Here is a 24,739-nt window from a genome sequence, read left to right as displayed (position 1 = left end):
ACGCCGTTCGTTAGTAGGTAGTGGTACCATAGGAATTGACAACTCCCATTCCTGAAGTCCTGGGTTTGATAGGACTGGAAGGAATGACCGAATTCGATATACATAACTTAGATAAACCTTTAATTTGTTTAAGGGTTTATCGCCGCAGTCTCAAGGCTTGGATGTATGCATAGTTTACAATACCACATAAATGTTAATATCAATAGAGCATGCATTTTCCGCAGAACATAACGTTGATTTAAACCACGTTTTACTTCAACGACTTGTTTTGTGCATATGGTTTAAGTTGATACATTTCGCTTACCATACATGATACATTTTGGGATGCACATTACATGATTTACATTGAACATAAACACTTGACACGGATTACAATAACACTTGACATCTGGTTTACACATGAACAATTTACATGATGGATTGGTTTGGGTAAATGATTCAAGTAACGGGGCGTATGTAATATGATACAAACATGGTGGATACGCCGCTGGTACTTCCTATATATAAATGTTTGTATAATATTACATATCGTGGCGTTATCTAAGTCATTTCAGTTTAGACACATTACACTTTACATAAGTAACATATCCTTCACATGACATTATTTTCACAAACAACTTATCTTATTCAACTCATTTTACTTGGTTATTCGTTTAACCTTGCACTTATCTATACATATCGTTTGATGTTATCGTTTTTCAAATGATTTACAAAGCAAAACAAATTACAAGGTTCATGACTGACTGTTATTAAACATTCTTTAAAACTCAAGTCATGAACCCCATTTACACAAAAACTATGTATCTCACAGGCATTTTTATGCTGACGTACCTACTTTCACATGTGTTTTCAGGAGCTATTCCATAGGACGATGATCATGATTCTAGGGCGGACCTGTGCCTTAGAGACTAAAAACGAAGCTAGACTAGTTTAATCATGTTATAAACTTTGTATTTTCCTGTTTTGAAACAATGGAACACTCTTGTCAATAAATAAAATGTAACTTTAATTTCCATGGTTGTATAACAATTAATTCTGTCCACAACACTCCCCGGCGTTTCCGCCGCGGTTGCATGTTATACGCGGCCGGGGTGTGACACAACTAACCTCACCTAATCACTCTCTATATAACCCAACCCTTTCCCACACATTTTCCACTTTGCAAACACATCTTTCCTATTCTCAAACACCCTAGATTCAACTAGAAAATCAGTAGCAAATCAAATTCATTACAAGTTGCAAAAGTGAGCATAACTTCACCTATCTTCCATCTTTTTCATTGCTTCTTTCTTCTTAGCACTTGGAACAACCTTAGGTATGTTTCCACAGGTTTTCCATGGAAAACCAAGGCTGGAACATCACCATAATAAGGTTAAAAGTACAAGAGAGTTTCTATTTTGTACAAACACTTTGTTAAACATACTTAAACTTGTGATTTCTTCATACATTCCTATGTCCTTATGCCACTAATTAAGACTATGATTATGTGTGCTTAAAAACAAGGTTGTAGCATACAAATCCAGAGGTTTTAAGCCTCAAAACTTTCTATTTTAAAAGGGTTTTAACCCATAAGTGATGAACAAGTCTTGAACTTGAATATGTGTGATTATTTGGATAGCTTGGGCTATCCTACTTACAAATCCACACATCACTTGATGTTTTTCCTTGTTAGCTAGTGTTTATATTATTGTACATTCATGACCATCCTTGTTGTCTTATGACAACTTGTGCATTGGTGAATACAAAAGAGGTCTTAAAATGGAAGATTTATCTTCCTACCTCTATGCATGACTTCTATGATAATCTTGCTATACTTGATGGACTAAAACTTATAATATATACTATATAGAATATATATAATACCTATAGTAACCAAACCTTTGATGATAATCTAATGATTATTTGTCAAAATACTAAGTTACATCATCTAAAAACCTAATTCTCGTTATGATTCTAATAGGTACTTCAATCCATGAATACATTCAAACCCCTCAGGGTTTCATAGTGTCAAAAACGAGTATTATGTGATAGATGGTTATTTTCTCATACGTTTTGTAACAACCGTCTAATTTCTATTCGAATTTAATAACAATATGCAGGATTTAATATATAAAAGTACTTTACTTCAAGATAAGTACAAAATCAAAGTTTTAAAAGTGACCACATACTAGTTAACTACCAACTAGTTTTAACATTCACAACATGATTAGTAAATTGTTTTACATCAAAAACATTGTCTAAACAAGGTTAAATTAACGCGGAAGCTTCAAAAGTTCGTGTTCGGTTCTTTGAAACATGCTTGATCGCCATCCGGAAAGTCCCCATCACCACCTAGAGTCAAAACCACTTAAAAAGTTAGTCTTGACATTAATATAATGCGTATAAACGAGTTCTAGTATCAATTCATCAAAAATAAAATAAAATTTCAGTTTTGGTCCTATCGCGTGTCGCGCCAGAACCCTTTCGACTTGTCGCGTGTCGCGAGGACTCCCGCGTGTCGCGCCAGATCCTATGGATCCTGTCGCGTGGCGCGGGGGAGACGGTTTTCCAGCAGGTGCAGATTTTTGACCTAAATTTCCTGCCAACTCTGGAATTTACCAATTTTAACTTCAGTCGGTCATAACTTTTGATCCGAAAGTCCGTTTTAGGTGATTCTTTTTCCTATATGTCTGTAATTTAATTACCGACGCGTCTATTACAATGATTATACCGAAAATTTGGTTTACGGACCGAACGACTAAAATCACTTTTGCACTTGTTCGACCAATTACATTTACACCCAATTTGCTATCATTACAATAGGAACCATAAGGCGCGTTAACCCAACATCCGGGGCTTTGTATCACCGGCATTTCATTACCAATCTTACGGTTTCATGCTCTTGTGACTATCAACGCCAAATGCTAACTATCAACACTAACACAACTTAATGCACAATTATTTGACCCGCTTGGTTCATTTGTGGAATCCTCCATTTATAATGACTACCAAACGTTTCCTAGTCGATTCATAACCTATTAATTAGAGTAGTGAACATCATCATCTCAATTGACACAACTTTTATTCTAAACACAACTATACATGTTCTAATACCAAATTTACTTAATGTAACGAATCAAGTTAATACCTTCAAAGCACACCCTTCAATCGTGTGTCAACACCAGCTTGTCCGCTCGATGCTCCGGCTTCCTTTCCTATAGAGTTCAATCAAATTACTTGTAGAACTCTTTATTTCACATATAACGCATAGTTTACCGAAACATTACAAATATGCGTTTTTAACTTGAATTTCAATTTTAAGCCTTCTTTGAGGCATTTTTACAAACACTTTAAACTAGAGGTTTCTCATAAAATTTACATACCTTGTGACTCCTTTTTCAGTGGAGATCACTATTTCGTGCTCGGATTTTTATTTAGAGTCGATTTGGACCTTCAATTTGAGAGATTAGGCAAGAACTAGGGTTGTGGGGGTTTCTCTTGGTCGCCCCGTGCTTCTATCGACCAGACACACACACTCTTATGTGTGTTTAGTTTATTTTATTTTGTTTTTATTAAATCAAGTTTCAGAGTTAACACGTTTAGTCCCTCCATTTTCCTTAGTTCATATTTTAAGTGTTTTAACCCACTAGCAAGTTATTACAAGACTCTTGACTAACTGGGTTATTTATTCCTAGTTAGTTTTTATCATTTATTTTATTCTTTATAATTCCAATATAAAGTTTTATATTTTCGGGGTGTTACACGTTTACTTTCCATATACTTTAAATTCTGAATTCCCAATCCTCCGTTAACATCCAATACTCATACACCTATATTTCCTCGTGTAGAAGGACTTGGTGTTTCATCCTCCAACAACCAACAAACTCCTCGCGGATTAACAAGTGGAAGCTAGCAAAACCGTGAGTATACTTGAAACCCCCTTTTTTCGTTTACCACCTTTTGGGGTGTAACATCTTAAACTATGAACTTACACTTAAACTTTATTCCTAAATGCACAAACATTACTTATACATGCATGCATACGTTGATTACTTGATACTTTAAATTTGGGTTTGAACGTTTTGTGTTAGACTAGCTTCGTACGAGCCTATCCTTGACATATATAGCATTATAGGATTAACGCATCGCCTGTGAATGATGGGTTATGTTAAGAGCTTATTGCGTTTCATCTTGGTTTGATTAGTTATGCACATGCCAGATTATTGTTTATCTTGTTTCGACTAGCTTGCCATGTGGAATCATTTAAAACTTATCTTTTTATGCTATGTACGAAAACTTGTCTACTCGCCTTTGCTTTTGCATTGAACTTTATTTTAAACATGTTACAGGTTGATGGTGATGATCGTATGATATCTGGTAGGGATGACTAGAAACACGCTTAAGAAATTACTAGATTTGAATATTTATGTTATGTTGAACTCGTTGTACTTGTCTTTTATTTGTCGTAATTTGAATTCCATGTATTGTAATGACAATTTGAGTTATGAAATGAAAATGATTTTGATTTAATAATTGTAACAATTAGCGTTATATGTGATGAGCAATCTATCTTCGTCCCACTCCGATGATTCCGTCATTGGATGGGGTGTGACAGAGGTTTATCATCCCAAGTAGGGGGTGGAACCAAGAAAGACACAACAAAAGCCACGTTATGGAACCAAGAAAGACACAACAACAGACCCATTGGTCCTGTTCATGGCCATGATCGACCAACTTACCCCGGATCAGAAAGTTTTCCTACTAGGAACCTTATAGAAAGACAAGTCGTTAAAGGAGACTAAGGAAGGATAATGATGCACTTTCTAAACCTTATAGACCCAAGGACTTAGCCAAGGTCTCAAAGTTCATCGGAGAACCTCTTCCACCTAAACAGAAACCTCCCACTAACGTGGACATGTGTGACGGAACAAAGGATCCAAAAGATCACCTACATGCTTTTAGGGGTCCAGGTCTGGTTGGGGATGGTCCATGCCAACGTGGTGGCATATGTTTGTACAAATGCTGACGGAAGGATCCAAGTTATGGTTCAGTAGTCTCCCCTCTAGGGGCATTGATAGCTATAAAGAACTGTGTCATAAGTTGTTGAGCAAATTGCAACCATCAGAAGAAAGTTGTAAAGGGGATCCAAAGCAAAAGGCGACATGCTACTAGCATCAGTGAACTATGGAAGATGAGATACCCATTAAAACGGACCCGAAGGGCGTGGTTGAAATGGTGGCTAAAAGTGTCCACTTCATCTATTTTATTGTTAAGACTTCTACTATTGTTTTGCCATGTTAAGTAATGAGCACCCAAACTTCCAATGATTTTTCATTCTGCAGAATGTACACTCATCAAAAGCAAATTTAGTAACTTGTTTAAACTTTTTAAAGTCAAAGATCATTGTGGTCTAGAGTGATCATTTGGAACAATAAACACAACAGGAGTAGTAGTTGCTTTAGACCCTTTGTCTACATGAGATTTGATATGAGCCTCATATCTGATCAATTCATGAACAACTTAAACAAGTGTGGGTGTCACACTCCAACCCGTGGTGAATTAACGGTCGAGGCATGATGATTGTCCAAAGCGTATGACACTATTAAATAGTTCCTAATTAAACATGTCATTAAATTAAATTGTCACACCTTACAAGTAAGTTCAAATAATCCTACAATATCAAAAAGAAATATCATAGACAAAACTCTCTTCATCAAACTTCTAAAGGAAAATCCCTAAGTGACCTTGATCCAAGCTTTCTTCAATTCTCATTTCATGTATAACGTATAAAAAGGTATTTTGAGTCAACGATAAAGAGCTGCTGAGTAAATCTAAGTTAAATAAAAGTTAATTTATTTTTAAAAGTAAACATGCAATTTATGTGTTAATCACGTATAACAAAAATGGACAAACAACAACAAATAAAATATACCAAACACGTGAGTCCCAAGCCCACAAGGAATGAGACCAATGTGACGTGACCACATTCCATAGCCATGAGGGAGTGGTCAGCAAGTTATAAATAAAATAAACTAATGTATGAGTTTCAAACCCCGAAGGGTGTGACTCAATGATGGTGGCAATACCAGCATCTAACAGTCAAGAGGAAAGGTCAGCCTAAGAATAGTGAGGAGATACCAACATCCCATAGTCGTGAGGAAAGGTCAATTGTGGATCCACAATGAATGATTGCTTGCATAAAATTGACTGAGACACAAAGCTAAATAAACAAACAAGCAACAAATACATGGAACAAATAATCCACACACAGACTTTGCATATTAGATAATTGAATTAAATAAAAATGAGATTTTACGTGACACATGATAGACCCGTAAAAGTTTAATGACGACGGGGAAAAAGATTAACTCATTATTTTTCGAAGCGAACCCACGAATGATAATGACACTACATGAGAAAGAGTAATTCGAATGATCAAATTACCTTAATATATCTATATATATATATAACAAATATTTCAAATAAATGAAACTATATATATATATACTAGGTTATAGCCCCGTGTATTACACGGGTTGAATAAATATAACTTTATATATTTTGGGTAACTTTGTAGAATAGTAACCAAGTTTTAAAAGTGTTCCTGTTAGATCACTCGAGTTTCAAAAGTGTTCCAATTAGTTCACCCAACATTCATTTTTCATTAAAATTAAGGGTTTTTCCATCAATTTCATAGGTAACTGTGGTGATGTGGATTTTTATTTCTTTTTTCCCTTTTATTTGATGCTAACTCGAGTGACATGGATTGTAACTTGTTTTCTTAATTTTTAATGTAATTAAAGTGTTTTTATTTTTAATAAATATAATTTCATATATTAAAATAATCCGAGTCCAACATCTTATGCTCCATTTTTTTCTTGACACATGGAAAAAAGGACGTGGCTTGATTTGAATGTTAAGTTATCTAATCGGGACAAAAACGAACGAATGACCTAATTAGAACACTTTTAAAACTTGGTTACTATTCCGTGACATTTTCCCTATTATAGATAATAAAAAGTTACATCTTTAAAAACGTGTATTGCATGGGTTGAATAAACACGTGTATTATACGGGTTGATTAAATATAATATAATCGGTTAACACATATGGTCGTCAATATATGTTTTGAAAAAAAAAATGAACTTTGATGTATTATAACATTTTACTTTGTTTTTTATTTATTTATTTTTAGGTTAGAAACTTGTGGATTACACAAGTTAACATTTTACTTTATTTTTTATTTATTTATTAATAGGTTAGAACCTTAAGTATTATGCATGGTTAAATCGATGAAATTTTAAATTAAATAGTTATTAATAAGCGGAAAAAGTAAAAGAAAACAATAAAAGAAAAAAATGTTATTTTTTTAATTTTCATTATTCGTCGGTTATAGATAGTAAATAAAGACAAAGATTATAAACTTTTATATAAACAATTAAAACTATCTTTATCTTTATAAATAATAAAAATGTTAATATATAGTTTTTAATTTTATTAATTAATATATGGTTATCAGTTATTCTTATTCTTATCATCAAAATCTTTTAATTTTAATAATTAATATATGGTTATCACTTATCTTTATCTTTATCTTTATCATCAAATCTCTTCTACAAATTTTAATTGAGACCACCTTATAAAATGACATGTGTCCCAAAGTGGTATCTTTTATTATATAGTATAGATATATAGTGGCCATTTGTAACTAAATGAGTCGGGATATCCAAGATACAATCGTATTAACCCCCAGTGTCAAGATTAATGTTTTGAACAACCGTGTCTCAACACTTAGCAAAAACTTGAAAAAATTTGTAACACTTCAAATGTATGAGCCTTAGAGCGGATGAAGAATCACACGTATGAACAGTTATCGCGTAAGACTCCTCTGAAATGGATGAGATATCAAAACGGGTGTATCGATTAAGCGTATAATCGTTTAACGTATGACACTTCTCATACAGATGAGATCTTCCAAACGTATGCCTAACCAGTGAATGACCAAATTCAAGCGTATGAGACCCTCTTTCATATGTATGATTACCAACGGATGACTCATGCGGACGAATTGTTACACCTGCTCATAGGCGAAAGTGCAAGGTGTGAACTTGATTAGCTTTCATTGCATACAATGTAAGTAAACAAACTATATAAATAAATGCATACGATGTTCATCCATTCAATCAAGCATAGAAAAGTTTACAAGTCATAAATTGTTCATATAAAGACAACACGAGTTATATTGTTTTACCAAAAGAAGACTTGTACAAAATAAAGTTTTAAAACACCCAGGCTTTGCATTCTATATCTTGCTCGAGGACGAGATATATGAACCAAAACCTTCAAAATGGGATGATATCGCAACCTTGACAACCTTGTAATCTTGAGACCAAACCGAGCAAGGATCTACTTAGTTGCCTGAAATACATGTAAGCTTAAAAAGTCAACAAAAGTTGGTGAATTCATGTGTTTAAGTTCGTATCAAATTAATCTTAAAAAGATTTGAAAGTTTGTACAGAAAAGTCGTATGTAAAAGTGTGGTATGTAAAGCATCTATGAAATCGTTGATCATTAATGTTTTCCAAGGACATTAATATGTATGCCGACATAGGAAGCAATCTAACCCTTGACGATTTAGGTCTATTTGGTATGGGGTAATGGTATAGATGAGGGAACGGAATGGACGAGGTAATGGAATGAATGAGGGAATGCAATGGAACATTACCATTCCATGTCTCGTTTAGTTACCATGTGGGAATGAAATGAATTATTATCGTGTATTATTTAGTTGGCAAGAAAAACGAAGGAATAAAATCAATGGTGGGTGGGGGGTGACGACGATGGGTGGCAGTGACGGGGTTGGCGACGGCGGCCTTCGGTGGTATTGCTGGCGGCGAAGGTGGCGGCAGTGATTGGTGGTGGCAGCGACGGTGGTAGTGGTTGGTGGCGGCAAGGGACAATTGTGGTGGTTGTTGGCGGCGGCGGCAGTGGCGGGTAGGTGGCGGCGACGATAGGCGTCAGTGGTGGGTGGTGGTGGCGAAGGTGGTGGGTTGTGGTGTTGTTAAATATTAATGAAGGGTGCAAGAGGGGATGGAATGAAAAAAAAAACATAGGGGGGGATGGAATGATCTTGAGGGAATGGAATGCCTTTTGGAATGGGTGATTCCATTCCACTGACCAACCAAACACCCTTATCTTCATTCCCTCGTAATGACCCATTCCATGCCGCCTCTTATTCCTGCATACCAAACACTACCTTAGTGCCGATTAACCTCGACTGTGACACGAAAGCACTTTATGCGGCCACACGGACCCATGAGTGGGACTCACCAACACCCAATAGATCTACCCCTTTCATTCCTCGGTTTGTATGTGATTAATGATGCTTAAGTCCCACCCTATTCGCACATGATCTAGTTATTTCATTCCATAGCTTAACCATACCATCGTAACATGTATTTCCCCCCGAGAGTTGTAAAACTGAAAAGCGTTTAAAAGAAAAGGGAGACATGAACTCACAGTTTTGCGTTCGTAAGAAAGGTGCTAGCAAAGTGGGTATCCAAATACGTAGTGCAACTTTTAACTCATTAAACACTTAGGTCTTTACTAGACCGTGTACACGTTGCTCATCTTGAATGTCATTAAGTTTGTATTTATTGTTTATTTGGAACCCTTGTTTGTTTCTAATACATTGGCATTTGATTGGTATGTTCGTTGTTAATATATATATACATATATATATATATATAGGGAGCCGCTAGAATGAGAACCCACTCGAGTTATAAGAACCGCGAGAACTACACCCCACAGAGCGCCGTTCGCCGCGATTTTTTTTTTACAAGTAGGTGTGTGCATTATAAACACGGCCGTAAAAAATCACGGCGAACGGCGCTCCGTGGGGTGTACTTTTTTACATCTCAAGTTTGGTGAAAAAAAAAGAAAAAAGAAAAAAAATTAAAAAAACACCAAACTTGAGGTGTAAAAAAGTACACCCCACGGAGCGCCGTTCGCCGTGATTTTTTACAGCCGTGTTTATAATGCACACATCTACTTGTAAAAAAAAATCGCGGCGAACGGCGCTCCGTGGGGTGTAGTTCTCGCGGTTCTTACAACTCGGGGTGGTTCTCATTCTAGCAGCCCCCTATATATATATATATATATATATATATATATATATATATATATATATATATATATATATATATATATATATATAGGGGATGGATCATGAGAAAACTAGTTTAAATGAGAAAACCAAAAAACTAACTAAAAAAACCAAAAAAAATACCCAAAAAAATTTTATTTTTTTTTTTACAATTTTTTAAAGAAAAATCGCTACTTTTTATGTATGGAAAAAAAATTTCAAAAAAAAAAAAAAATCTTTTTGTTGTACTGCGCATGTGCACTAATACAGAAAGCCTAAACCACTTAACCCACCCCCCACCGACACCCACCAAAAACCTAACCCCCCCCCCCACCCCCACCCCCCAAAAACCTAAATTCACCCACCTACCAAAAGCCTAACCCCCACCCCCCAAAAACCTAAACCCCCCCCCCCACCCCCACCCCCCGAAAACCTAAACCCCCCCCACCCCCACCCCCCAAAAACCTAAAACTAAACCCTAAACATAAACTCGAAAAAAAACCTAAACCCCCCACCCACCCCCCCCCCCAAAAAAAAAAAACCTAAACCCCCCCCCCCCACACACCACACACACACACCCAAAAACCTAATCCTAATCCTAAACCTCCAAAAAAAACTAACCCTAAAAGCTAAACTAGACTCAAAAAGCTAATTTTAAGCATGTAATGCAATTGTAGTACATGTTATATTGCACATGTGCACTACTATAATAATAGTGTTGAAAACAAGACGACACTATAAATCTTTTTTTATGTCATAAAAAATATGCTCGAATATACTTGAATGAAAGATAAGAAAATTTGTGATCTTAAGGTGGCATTTTTTTTTTTAAAATGATAACGTATGGAGAAATGGGAAATGTTTGAAAAGTTATATACTTTTTTTCCAATTTTACCCCTCCTTCATTAAAAGTCCCCCCTCCTTCATTAAAAGTCTCTCTCCCCCTCCTTTTTAGTGGATTTTAGTTAGTTTTCTAGTTTTCTCATTTACATCTAGTTTTCTCATGATCCTCTCCCTATATATATATATATATATATATATATATATATATATATATATATATATATATATATATATATATATATATATATATATATATGTAGGGGAGGGTTTAAATGAGAACGCTAAATATTTGTGAGAACCGTGAGAACAAATGAAAAAACCATGAGAACTTGGTCAAAAACAATTCAAATTCAAAATTTTTTTCTACACTTATCATTATTATTAGAATACAATGTTAGAAATTCAATTTACACGTTTAAATTTACGTGAATTCATAAATAAAGAAAATTTACACATGTGTAAGTTTGTCATTTACACATGTGTAAATCTGCTATATTTACACATGTGTAAAAAATCTAAAAAGAATGATTTTGAAATGAGAAATGAATTATTTGATGTAATAAATTCTTGTTTTGATGTTGTATCTTAATTATAATGAGGTTTGTATAAAAAAAAATTGGTTTTGATTGGTTTTTTCATTCGTTCTCACGGTTCTCGCAATATTTAGCGTTCTCAAGATAACCCTCCCCTATATATATATATATATATATATATATATATATATATATATATATATCTTTGTATCCTTGTTGTGTATGAATGAGCCTCACCCTTCATGAGTCTTCATGCCTAGCACGAGTGTAAGTGGGCCTAGCCCATATGTGTCTTCGTGCCTCACACGAGTAGGAATGGGGCTAGCCCATATGCGTCTCTGTGCCCAGCACGGCGTAAGTGGGCCTAGCCCATATGTGTCTCTATGTCTCGCACGAGTGTTTTGTCATTATGAGTTATATATATATATTTAAGGATGGTGAACTTCCTTCACTTGTGTAACTACGTTTGTATATATTTGATCTTAAAATATATATACATATATATATATATATATATCTTTACTAGATATAGTAGTTAAAAATATTTATTTTAACATAACATTCATGTTGGTGTACATGTATGGTATTCTCTTGTATGTGTACACTTCATCGAGTGTATTTGTATACATCCATTGTATTTGTGTATTTATACGTATACGTATACCTTGTATATACTTCACGTGTATACTTTATTATATGTATTTATGTCGTATTTTACGAATATGTGTGTACATATACATTACTTGTAATCTTGCATTTTCACTAAGTGTTTTAGTGTACGTATTCTTATACGTATAAGTATACTTATATACTTGTATATCTTCACTTAGTGAGTTATTTATATAATACTTTCTGGATTTCTAAGATTGATGAGAATATATATATTTCTAAGTGTCTAAAAATAATTTTTTTTAGAATCTCGTCATCGTAGTCGTTTATATATATTTTCGTGGCGAAAATGCCCAAGTGTCGTTAGTAAGATATATGCTCCTCGTCTTGATGATATGAACGATCGTTGTCGGTGACGATATATTTGGTTTCTTACCGAACTTTTATTATATATTTAGTGTCAATTTAGGATATATATTATTTTTCCAATGTGTGTATATATATATATATTAGTTTGTTTGTTGTCCAAATTGTCCATTGCCTGAATTTAGGTTTAGGGATATAATATAAGTGAGTTTATATATATATATATATATATATATATATATATATATATATATATATATATATATATATATATATATATATATAGGGGACCGCTAGAATGAGAACCACTCCGAGTTGTAAGAACCGCGAGAACTACACCATCAGGATCGCCGTTTACCACGATTTTTTTTACAACTAGATGTGTGTATTATAATCACATCCGTAAAAAAAAATTTAAACGCCGCGCCCGAGGGGGTAGTTTTTTACACCACAAGTTTGGTGTTTTTATTTTTTTTCTTTTTTCTTTTTTTTTACACCAAACTTGTAATTAATTGGTTAATTTTTTCCATTTAATTAAATACAAAAAGGGTATATGTGTAATTTCAATCTTAAATTGATTGCATAAATCTCTCACAAATCAAATCAAGGATTAGGAAAGATGTAACTTAATTCAATTATTAAAATAATTATTTGTTTAAATGCGATGTACACATGTGTATTCTGATTTTGCCATCTTTTTAATGCGATGTACACATGTGTATATCGTCTATTTTTGTGATATCTCAGAAATTTTTTTGTATTGAATGTTGATGTACACCTATGAATTACTGTACACATATGTACGATGCTGAGTACACATGTGTACTGTTCTATTTATATCCAAGTACACATGTGTATACCGTGGAAATATGAAGGTTACGTGGATCTTAAAAATCAAAATTTGAATTCTGGTGATGAAATCTGAAATAAAAATTAAAATTGAAATCTGGTGATTTGTTGTTTGTTTTGATAATTATTTTATTAATAAATAAACATAATGTGGATAATGAATTTAAATTAGGAAAGATGTAACTTAATTCAATTATTAAAATAGTGATTTAAATCTATTTTTTTATATAATTACAATCCTACCCTTAACAACTAAAAAGGAAATCAATGGTCTATATCTGTTCACGCAGTTCACTCTTGAGAGGTTGTTCACGCTGGAACCCTACCCTATATATATATATATATACTTCACGCCTTAACGTACGATAACGTACGTGACAAGAACACAACATGCGTGATTAACGTACATAACATGCGTGATTACATTTTGATCAATGTTCCATGCGTGATTATGCTCCCATGCGTGATTATCACTTCCATGCGTGATTATAGCCTGATCTGATGGTTACGATTGCCGCGTACGTGAAGTACGATAAGGGCTTTTGTATGTTAACCGCCCTCTATATATATATATATATATATATATCTTCTTGTATTAGCATTCAAGCATCCAACTTTGAGGATATATGTGTTTGCATTAGGGGTGTTAATTTTTTACACGATTCGAAAACAGGACACGAACCTAACACGAAATTCACGGGTTTGGGTTTAGCCTAAACGGGTTCGGGTCAGTTTCAGGTTGAACCCGCGAACCCGTTTAGCTAAACGGGTCAGGTTCAGATTAACCCGGTCGGTTGGCTGGTTAACCAATTTATATTAAAATTATATTTTTACAATATGTTTTATGTCATAATTTGATTAGGTGTGTAATTTTATCTCATAAATATAACTTAAAAAGGGAAATTGACATAATATTTTATGATTTTAATGTAATTTTATTATATAAATTTGTGTTTTTTTATAGTAGATGTTAATTTTAATATATTAATTTGCTGAAAAAAATTAAAAAATAAAAAATTTCGGGTTGAATGGGTCGGGTTCGGGTCAGCCTGAGAATATTCGGGTCGGGTTCGAGTTCATATGTATGACACAATTTTCGGGTTCGGGTCGGGTTCGGGTTCGTCTAAAATTTTCGGGTTCGGGTCGGGTTGAACCCGCCAACCCACAAACACGACCCGTTTAGCCCCCCTAGTATGCATAGATAAGTATCCACATACATTTATACTTGGTTACTTTCAAGTATTTTGTGTTTTCAAGTGTTAGTATTCAAGTATTTAGCATGTTAAGCTTCCTAACTTCTAAATACATACACATAAATACACACATGTATATATACACATAAGATGGTCATTTCTATATATATACACTTTCATTAACTTAGAAAAATAACCATAAGTGTTTAGTTTAAACTTTTCATCCAAGTTTGCCTAATCATGATTAAAGTTTCTAATCTCATTTAGTCATGATAATCACTTGTTAAACCACCCTTTTAATCATGATTAGGATTTTAGAAAATTTCTTCATAGTTTCCCCTATACTGTGGACATTTTCCACATTTTTAAAATGTATTTTTAACCCATTTTATCCCAAATATCATCATCAACACAACCAAGTTCCCAAACATCAATTTACCATGCATATAACAGAAATACATCTTCAAGTTTCATGAACTTTTCTTATATGTTTATCAAGACCACTAAAAATAAAACTTCTTTTTATGTTCATTTTCTAGTTTAACAACTTTATATAAACTTGTTTAGGTTATAATCTCAAGATTAATAGATTAAAAAACATGTTCTTAGCTTCTTGAAAATTTTATATTCTTCAAAAATTTATTTCAAGACTAGTGTTTAAGTTTATGAACTTCAAAGATGGTGATCTTGCTAGATCTAAGCATCTTTATGTTTAGATCACATGTTTTAGTATAATCATGCAAGATCTTCAAGTCTAATCAACCTATATTACACTAAACATCAAGATCAACACATAAAACACATAATTATGTAAGACTTACTTGTTAAATTTTAGGGTTTTAAGTATTTGTTTAGTGAGCTTCAAGATGATCAATGTGTACATTTAATGATAGGGTATGTTTGGCAAAACTAGCTGGTGGCTGGTAGCTGGTTAGATATTAGGTGTTTGGCAGAGTAGCTGGAGCTTTTAGAAAAATGTATAAAATGACCAAAAATGGGCATAACTAAAAAACATAATACTAAACATAATCACGCACACACACACACACACACACACATAAGTTATTTCTCAAATGAATAAAACATGGTCATTTTCAATTAAATAAAACATAGTTATTGACAAACTGTCATAACATAATATAATACTATTAAATCATTAATGTCGTGCATTCCATATCAAAGTAGCAATTTCGTTGCGAACATGTTTCATCTCATTCGACGTTCCTTCAAATAGACCGCTAGTGCTTGTGGCATGGTTATGAACATCATGCAGTTCATCTCGTGGTATGTAGTTTAGATGTTGCTCCATTGCAGTAAACATGAAATCTTCTTGAGAATTACGTATATAGTTATGCAATGCAAATGTAGCCATGATAACATCAATTTATGTTTGCACACTATACTTGGGCATTTTACCAAGTATCTTAAATTGTTTCTTCAAAATCCCAAATGACCTCTAAATATGACTTCGTAAAGATGGATGTGAACGGTTGAAAGCTTCTTGCATATTATTCGGGGGCTCTCTTTGAAATTGAGATTGATGGTATCTTGTCTTGGAATATGGAACAAGGTATCCTTTTCTATCTGGATATCCTTTATTAACCAAATAATATCTACCTGATAAAGGAGTTGAAAAACAAAAGGCGTTAGAATTAATTAAAAGTAACATGAAACAATCCCAAATATATGTGTAAATAATTCGAAATATTACCTTCAGGTGGTTATGGGAAGTTGAATTTACTATTTTGGTCGCGTTAATGAAAACACGTATGTCATGTGCTGATCCCTCCCATCCGATCGATACGAATGTGAAACACATATCGAAATCACATGTTGCCATTACGTTGAAAGTTGGTACCCCTTTTCTACCAATATAAGGTAGTTGCTGACTCTATGGGATGCAGGCCCCTATGTGTGTACCGTCAATACATCCAATACAATCCTATATATAATTTGAACATTAGTCAAGTAACAAAGTGCACAAGTAGGAATGTCATTAATCAATTTAATACCTTGAAATACGGCATGTATCTTTTGTCAGTCAAGATTTGAGGTGGTACGAATTGAAAAGTTGGATCTTTTTGTTTTTATAATGTCACGTGCTAGACCTTGAAAACCTTTACCTCTACCAGCTATTGCCTCTAGAACTTCATGAAAGGCTCAACTATTAGTCTCCCCAGAACGTTGAATACGCTTCCAAACATCCCTGTTAGATAAACCCAATGCCAATGTATAAAAAAATATCCCCACCTTCTCACAAGTTGACATTCTATCACTCGACTTCAATCCATAGTTTGATTCAAGCTCTCTACATAATTTCGTAAACACGTTTGGATGCATTCTGAATGCATTTACACATCGTATAAGATTGCCATTTAAAACTTCCATCATCTAAGCATGTCCCGTTTGAGGTGATGTCATGCATGGTTCCTTGTATATATGCTTATAATAGTATGCAGCAACTACATCACATGTATAGGTTAAATCCAACAAAAAATTATAACAATGCAGTTTGTGCTTCTTCTTGCTTGTTTCATTATTCATTGTAACCCTGATAATAAATTCAATATCAACTTAACATATAAAAACTTTAATAGCTAAAGTATAAATGGATAGATAGCTTAACATATAGTCATGTCACTAAAACATCAAGGTAAAAAACAATAAATCAATCAAAAAGTAATAAAGTTCAAACAAATAGAAACAATAATGTCTTCGTAACATGTCCTCAAAGAAAACTTTAGTCGGTGAGCCTTTGCTTTTATTGTAGCCATGCTAACCTACCATGATCATGTGGCACATTTATAAACATTTCTCTTTTCACGGGATCTTCAAATAAATCTATTGCAAATAACCACAACTCCTCATCTTCTCTCATTAATCCTGCATCTACCATCCGGATAAGCAAACCCATAATAGCTTCAATACTAAACTTAGTACTTTGACTGAGCTTGGAAGAATCCGATTCTAATATTTCTAGAGCACGTTGTTGATTCATATTACTTTGAGTTAAATTTTCTTTGAGTATTGAAGCTCCTAATGATTCTTTCCCTTTACGTTTCATCTTAACTGGTTTAGGCTTAGTGATTACTTTAGTATACTTTTCAAAATATTTTGCAAGCTCACTTGGGCTTAATGTTGATGCATCATGTTGACTTACTTCATTTAAAAAGTCACCAAAGAAATTGTCACCTCCCTCAACATTGTCATCCTCAAGGTTCTCAACATTTTCATCCTCAAGGTTCTCAACATGCACCTCATTGAATGTATTTGGATCCATAGAGGGTGCCACACAATTTTCCCCACTAGCAACTACATCTCCAAATAACTGATCCCACTCTTTTTGTAGTTGTATAGATGGTCGGTTATTTTGAATTGCTAGAACTTTCAGATTTTCCTACACAATATAATGGTGAATCTTTAGTTATCTTTATGACTGGAATATTATATGGTATTTAAATTTTGAATGAGTTATATTATGTCACCTGGATTTTTCTTTTCCACCATTCATCAGAACAATTAAGTTGCTTGGTACTTTCATTCCAACCTAGACCAGTCTATCCTTTCTTAAGTGACTTCAAAGGTTGTACTCTTTTCTCATACTGTCATACTTGTTCTTCATAGCTTTGTCACTGGCAAATTTATGATTTATAACTTTTTCAAACTCTGGCTGAAGAGTGACCCATTTGAATGGGGAAGTTCGACCATGCTTCGTGATATATTTGTTTAGGAACTGACATAATTCTAAAACCATTTCTTTGGACAAATTTCTCTTTTCCCTTTCTCTTTTTTAGAATCCATATAGCAACCATGCATACATACATATGTACACAATTGAAAAATCAGAATTATGTCGCAAAAACAACACTCTTCTGACAACATTAAAATGCAAAAAAAAAAAAACTGAATTTTTAAAAACATTATATTGCGGCCAAACTGCACTTTGACAGCACTAAAATGCAACAAAAATTGCACATTTTGATAGTACGAGCCGAGCCCGAGCTTTAGAAATAAAGATCGAAACGAGACAAGCTCGAGCCTGGTTGAGCTTGGGCTCGGTTCGGCTCGTTTGCACCCCTACTTCTACCTCAATAAACTTATAATCTGATTTTCATTATCATTAGCGAGATTAATAACAGAATGTTGATGCTTGTGTGATTTTTTTATTCTTTTTTCTTGAATGTGCAAAATTGTGGCATTATGCAACCAACAAACCACAAACAATAAGACAAGTTCACAAAGTTTTAAGAATGGAAAAGAGAAATTTGGCCAAAAGAAATGGTTTTAGAATTATGTCGGTCCCTAAGCAAATATATCACGAAGCATGGTCGAACTTCCCCATTCAAATGGGTCACTCTTTAGCCAGAGTTTGAAAAAGTTATAAATCATAAATTCGCCAGTGACAAAGCTATGAAGAACAAGTAAGACAGTATGAGAAAAGAGTACAACCTTTGGAAGTCACTTAAGAATGGATAGACTGGTCTAGGTTGGAATGAAAGTACCAAGCAACTTAATTGTTCTGATGAATGGTGGAAAAGAAAAATCCAGGTGACATAATATAACTCATTCAAAATTTAAATACCACATAATATTCCAGTCATAAAGATAACTGAAGATTCTCCATTATATTGTGTAGGAAAATCTTAAAGTTCTAGCAATTCAAAATAACCGACCATCTATACAACTACAAAAAGAGTGGGATCAGTTATTTGGAGATGTAGTTGCTAGTGGGGAAAATTGTGTGGCACCCTCTATGGATCCAACTACATTCAATGAGGTGCATGTTGAGAACCTTGAGGATGAAAATGTTGAGAACCTTGAGGATGACAATGTTGAGGGAGGTGACAATTTCTTTGGTGATTTTTTAAATGAAGTAAGTCAACATGATGCATCAACATTAAGCCCAAGTGAGGTTACAAAATATTTTGAAAAGTATACTAAAGTAATCACTAAGCCTAAACCAGTTAAGATGAAACGTAAAGGGAGAGAATCATTAGGAGCTTCAATACTCAAAGAAAATTTAACTCAAAGTAATATGAATCAACAACGTGCTCTAGAAATATTAGAATTGGATTCTTCCAAGCTCAGTCAAAGTACTAAGTTTAGTATTGAAGCTATTATGGGTTTGCTTATCCGGATGGTAGATGCAGGATTAATGAGAGAAGATGAGGAGTTGTGGTTATTTGCAATAGATTTATTTGAAGATCCCGTTAAAAGAGAAATGTTTATAAATGTGCCACATGATCATGGTAGGTTAGCGTGGCTGCAATGAAAGCAAAGGCTAGTTTTCTTTGAGGACATGTTACGAAGACATTATTGTTTCTATTTGTTTGAACTTTATTACTTTTTGATTGATTTATTGTTTTTTACCTTGATGTTTTAGTGACATGACTATATGTTAAGCTATCTATCCATTTATACTTTAGCTATTAAAGTTTTTATATGTTAAGTTGATATTGAATTTATTATCAGGGTTACAATGAATAATGAAACAAGCAAGAAGAAGCATAAACTGCATTGTTATAATTTTTTGTTGGATTTAACCTATACATGTGATCTAGTTGTTGCATACTATTATAAGCATATATACAAGGAACCATGAACGACATCACCTCAAACGAGACAGGCTTGGATAATGGAAGTTTTAAATGGCAACCCTATACGATGTGTAAGTGCATTCAGAATGCATCCAAACATGTTTACGAAATTATGTAGAGAGCTTGAATCAAACTATGGATTGCAGTCGAGTGATAGAATGTCAACTTGTGATTAGGTGGGGATATTTTTGTATACATTGGCATTGGGTTTATCTAACAAGGATGTTGGGGATCGTTTTCAACGTTCTGGAGAGACTATTAGTAAAGCCTTTCATGAAGTTCTAGAGGCAATAGTTGGTAGAGGTAAAGGTTTTCAAGGTCTAGCATGTGACATTATAAAACCAAAAGATCCAACTTTTCAATTCGTACCACCTCAAATCTTGAATGACAAAAGATACATGTCGTATTTCAAGGTATTAAATTGATTAATGTCATTCCTACTTGTGTACTTTGTTACTTGACTAATGTTCAAATTATATATAGGATTGTATTGGATGTATTGACGGTACACACACAGGGGCCTGCATCCCTGAGAGTCGGCAACTACCTTATATTGGTAGAAAAGGGGGGCCAACTTTCAATGTAATGGCAACATGTGATTTCGATATTTGTTTCACATTCGTATCGATCGGATCGGATGGGAGGGATTAGCACATGACACGCGTGTTTTCATTAACGCGACCCAAAATAGTAAATTCAACCACAACCACCTGAAGGTAATATTTTGAATTATTTACACATATATTTGGAATTATTTCATGTTACTTTTAATAAATTCTAACGCCTTTTGTTTTTCAACTCCTTTATCAGGTAGATATTATTTCGTTGATAGAGGATATCCAGATAGAAAAGGATACCTTGTTCCATATTCCAAGACAAGATACCATCAATCTCAATTTCAAATAGAGCCCCCAAATAATATGCAAGAAGTTTTCAACCGTTCACATTCATCTTTACGAAGTCATATTGAGAGGTCATTTGGAATTTTTGAAGAAACGATTTAAGATACTTGGTAAAATGCCCAAGTATAGCATGCAAACACAAATTGATGTTATCATGACTACATTTGCATTGCATAACTATATACGTAATTCTCAAGAATATTTCATGTTTACTGCAATGGAGCAACATCCAAACTACATACCACGAGATGAACTGCATGATGTTCGTAACCATGGCACAAGCACTAGCGGTCTATTTGAAGGAACGTCGAATGAGATGAAACATGTTCGCAACGAAATTGATACTTTGATATGGAATGCACGACATTAATGATTTAATAGTATTATACTATGTTATGACTATTGTCAATAACTATGTTTTATTTAATTGAAAATGACCATCTTTTATTCATTATGTTGCCAAACATACCCTTAACTTGTTTCAACCAAACAAGGCTTTTATTGGGCCTGGAGCTTTTTCTTAAAAGCTTGAAGCTCCTAAAAGCTCGTTGCCAAACATACCCTAAACATAAGAAGCATAAGGATGAGTTTAGATGATCTTACAACTAACAGAAGGCTAGGGATGATCTACAAAATGAATACGAAGACAAAATAAAGATGATATGAAGATCCAAGCCATGTATGAGAGCCCCTTGAAGTTCCTTCCACTTGCTATCTTCTTAAATCATCTTATAATGGATGTTGGATGCTTAAAATGGTGGTTGTGTTTAAAGGAAATGTAGAGGTGATGTGGTGGTGTTATTGCCATAGGTAGAAAGAGAGATGAGAGGAGTTTTGGGTTGTTGAATGTTGTAAAAATGAGAGGTGTTAGTAGTTTATAATGTGTATAATCTTCTCAAGTCAAAGATCAAGATTTAGGAGGCATACTTCAAAAAAAACTTCATCATGAACACTAATATGTAGGAGGTGGGTGTGGGGCCCCTTTGGCCGAAATTTGGTATGGGGGTGGTAAGTTATGGTTATTTGGTTTAAAAATGTACATAGACATGTGCTAGAAATTAGGATAGATATTTATGTCATTAGTTGTGTTCTTGCATCATTAGGGTGTTAATGATGTTTAGGATGCTAATATAAGTCTAAATAGTTCATTAGACTAATTATTTCCATGTTAGGATATTAAATACACCACTAGTTTAGATACTGGGTCATAACCGGTTAGTATGCGAAAAGTGTACAACGATACCGGTAATAATATCTTAAGTAAATATTTGATATCCTCGAGATCGTTTAAGATAATTAGCATTATCTAATAGCCTTGTTAGTGTTGCGGGATGCTGAAAAATGTTGCGAAGTGCTGATTAGCTAGTTTATTATTTGGATCGGACAATTTAAGTGTTTAGGCATTTTCCGGAAAGTTTATACATTATTTCAAGTGGTTCCCATGATTAGGGATTTTGTACAAGTGTTTAACATGATATGTTTTCATATCATCCGTTAGTCATTTCAGGGAGTTTCTGAACTCTCCTCGCATTAACAGTGTGTTCGCATGAATAGTATGTTCTCATAATCTCATTGATTACCAATGTATTAGGACATAGTTGTTTGTTTTCGCGACAAGGCGAAAATGGAAATATAAATTGTAATGTATTTAAATGTCCTATCACAACTAGACTTTGTACGACTCAGTGGTTCATAAATCAAGTCCAATGAACGCAATTAAATGTATAAATAGTGATTTAGTTGTACGAATTACCATGTAATTTTGCCGGTTGTCACACGAATGATACTCCTGCACTCTTGGTCCTGCATTTGATAAAGCTCTCTTGTGTTGAATCAAGCTCCTGCACTCTAACCCATTTTTGGTGAATTTTTCGATTTTGATGATGAATACGGCTTCAAACACTTTTAATTTTTTGACATGATGTTTATGGATGGTTTTTAAACATATTCTAAGAATTTGGTAGAATTTGAACCGTGGAATCGTGAGAAAATAAGAAAATGAGTAGAAAATAACTTTTTAACCTCCAAATCTTGAAATCTTGGTGATCTTTCAAACTAACAATTCTAGATTAGATTTCCACCTCTAGAAAATATTGCACGTTTTAATCAACTGGTTTTAATAATTATTAAACTTGAATTAGATTTCTCACCTTCAATATCTAGACTGAAAGATTAACCTAGACTGACTCTCGGCTCTAAAGTATATTTCTAAATTTCTAATGCAGTGGAACCAACAAATATATTATCAAACCAATCAATACCAACACACAAGTATTTAGAATCGGTTTTCAAAGTTATAACATGTAAATCTATACATTCATTCAAAACCAAAAGTTAATCAATTAAACAATTCGTCTAGTTTATCAACCTAAGTAACCATAACAAATTTAGCTACTCATAATCGAAACTGAAACAAAAATAATTTTAAAGCAAGTCGAAGCATAAAACATTGTCAAAGTATGAAGTTCAATCAAACCAAAACAATAAATAAAAGTTCTCTAACCGGAAACTTGTAATTTTACGGTAAGTTCTTTGACTCCGAGCTTCTCCTCTCTTCAAAATCCCTTTTAATTCGTCCCGATGTTCCTCTTTTTTCCGTCAGTAGGGTTCTATTTTGATATACCAACATGGATCCTTTACAAATACCCATTCCGTGCTACTGGGCCTCCTTTAGTGTATCATCAGGCAGCCCAAGACCGAAAAAAAATAAAGGCATGGGTCTGGGTTACATGTGTGCAATGTTTTAAAATCCGGTCTTTATACGTACCGGATTTGGCTTAGAAACGGTTTAACCGGGTGTATCAGGCGGTTCAACCGGATGTATCGGGTGGTTTAGCCGGTTCTACCGAAGGGTTCAACCGGTACAACCGGCCGGTTTGAACCGGTTTTTAAAACATTGCATGTGTGTATGTATCCTCATGTTTCCCGGAATATGGTCCATTAAAAATAATACAGCAGCTTACTAATAGGTGAGGATTCATTGGCAAAGACAAAGCCTTTAAAACACATTAGAAGAGCAAAGTCTTAGGTTCAAGTTCTATATAGGACATGGAATAAAAGAATTTTTTTCGTAAAAAAAAAATAATACGACAGCCACCCCTTAAATTGTGACACTCGAGGTTTTTCCGAACGAACATCTTGTAATATTTCGTGTACATAAATATTATTAAATGAAAACGTGACCTTTGTGCATGATATGTGATGTATGTATGTATTATATATATATATAAGAGCCGAAACCACGACCCGAGACCACGACTCGCAACCGGGCGGTTGCGAGTGGGCCACTCGGTCTCGAGTGGGCCTTTGGACCGTAACCGGTTTGGGCCGAAACCCCAAGCCCAACCCGAAAACCACCCCTTGTATATATCCAACCTTTCCCTCATTCCTTTCATTTGGCACTACACACAAACACATACACTTCTTATTCTCTCTCAACTAAGAAAACCCTCAAACAACAAACCATTCTCTCCTTCTCTTCTCGGTTCAAGCAAAGATCCCGGACAAGAAACTCGGTCAAGACTATCACTCGGACATTCCATCTTCTCGGTTCTCTTTTCTTTGTTTTCGGCTCCTCTTTTCATAACCGGTTAGTGCTATCTTTTGTGTTATCTTTTGTGTATAAGATTTATGTGGGTTAAATGAACTAGATTTTTATGCATGTTTGGTTAGAAATATTTTGCTTGCTAGAAATACTATGCATGATTTTTTAGGAAGTTTGTGA

At 34.1% G+C, this 24,739-nt stretch overlaps 2 long non-coding RNA genes across 3 annotated transcripts; one reads left to right on the top strand and one right to left on the bottom strand.

Annotated features, from left to right (window-relative positions):
* The first annotated feature begins 1,173 nt into the window (after positions 1 to 1,173).
* On the top strand, positions 1,174 to 4,485 carry LOC110910430. Its single transcript, XR_002576152.1, has 3 exons — positions 1,174 to 1,244; positions 3,828 to 3,899; positions 4,329 to 4,485. It is a non-coding gene; the product is annotated as an uncharacterized LOC110910430 (long non-coding RNA).
* Positions 4,486 to 8,149: 3,664 nt separating this feature from the next.
* LOC110910431 lies at positions 8,150 to 23,707 on the bottom strand. 2 transcript variants are annotated; one of them, XR_002576154.2, is made up of 3 exons: positions 23,519 to 23,707; positions 22,769 to 22,863; positions 8,150 to 8,397 (listed from the first exon to the last, which is right to left on the bottom strand). It is a non-coding gene; the product is annotated as an uncharacterized LOC110910431 (long non-coding RNA). The 2 variants fall into 2 exon arrangements; XR_002576153.2 differs by having other exon boundaries at positions 22,769 to 22,856.
* Between the last annotated feature and the right edge of the window lie 1,032 nt (positions 23,708 to 24,739).

Source organism: Helianthus annuus, chromosome 15 (assembly GCF_002127325.2).
Source record: "Helianthus annuus cultivar XRQ/B chromosome 15, HanXRQr2.0-SUNRISE, whole genome shotgun sequence".
Classification (NCBI taxonomy): domain Eukaryota; kingdom Viridiplantae; phylum Streptophyta; class Magnoliopsida; order Asterales; family Asteraceae; genus Helianthus; species Helianthus annuus.
Note: the sequence above shows the minus strand (reverse complement) of the source record. Positions and strands in the feature narration are given on the sequence as shown.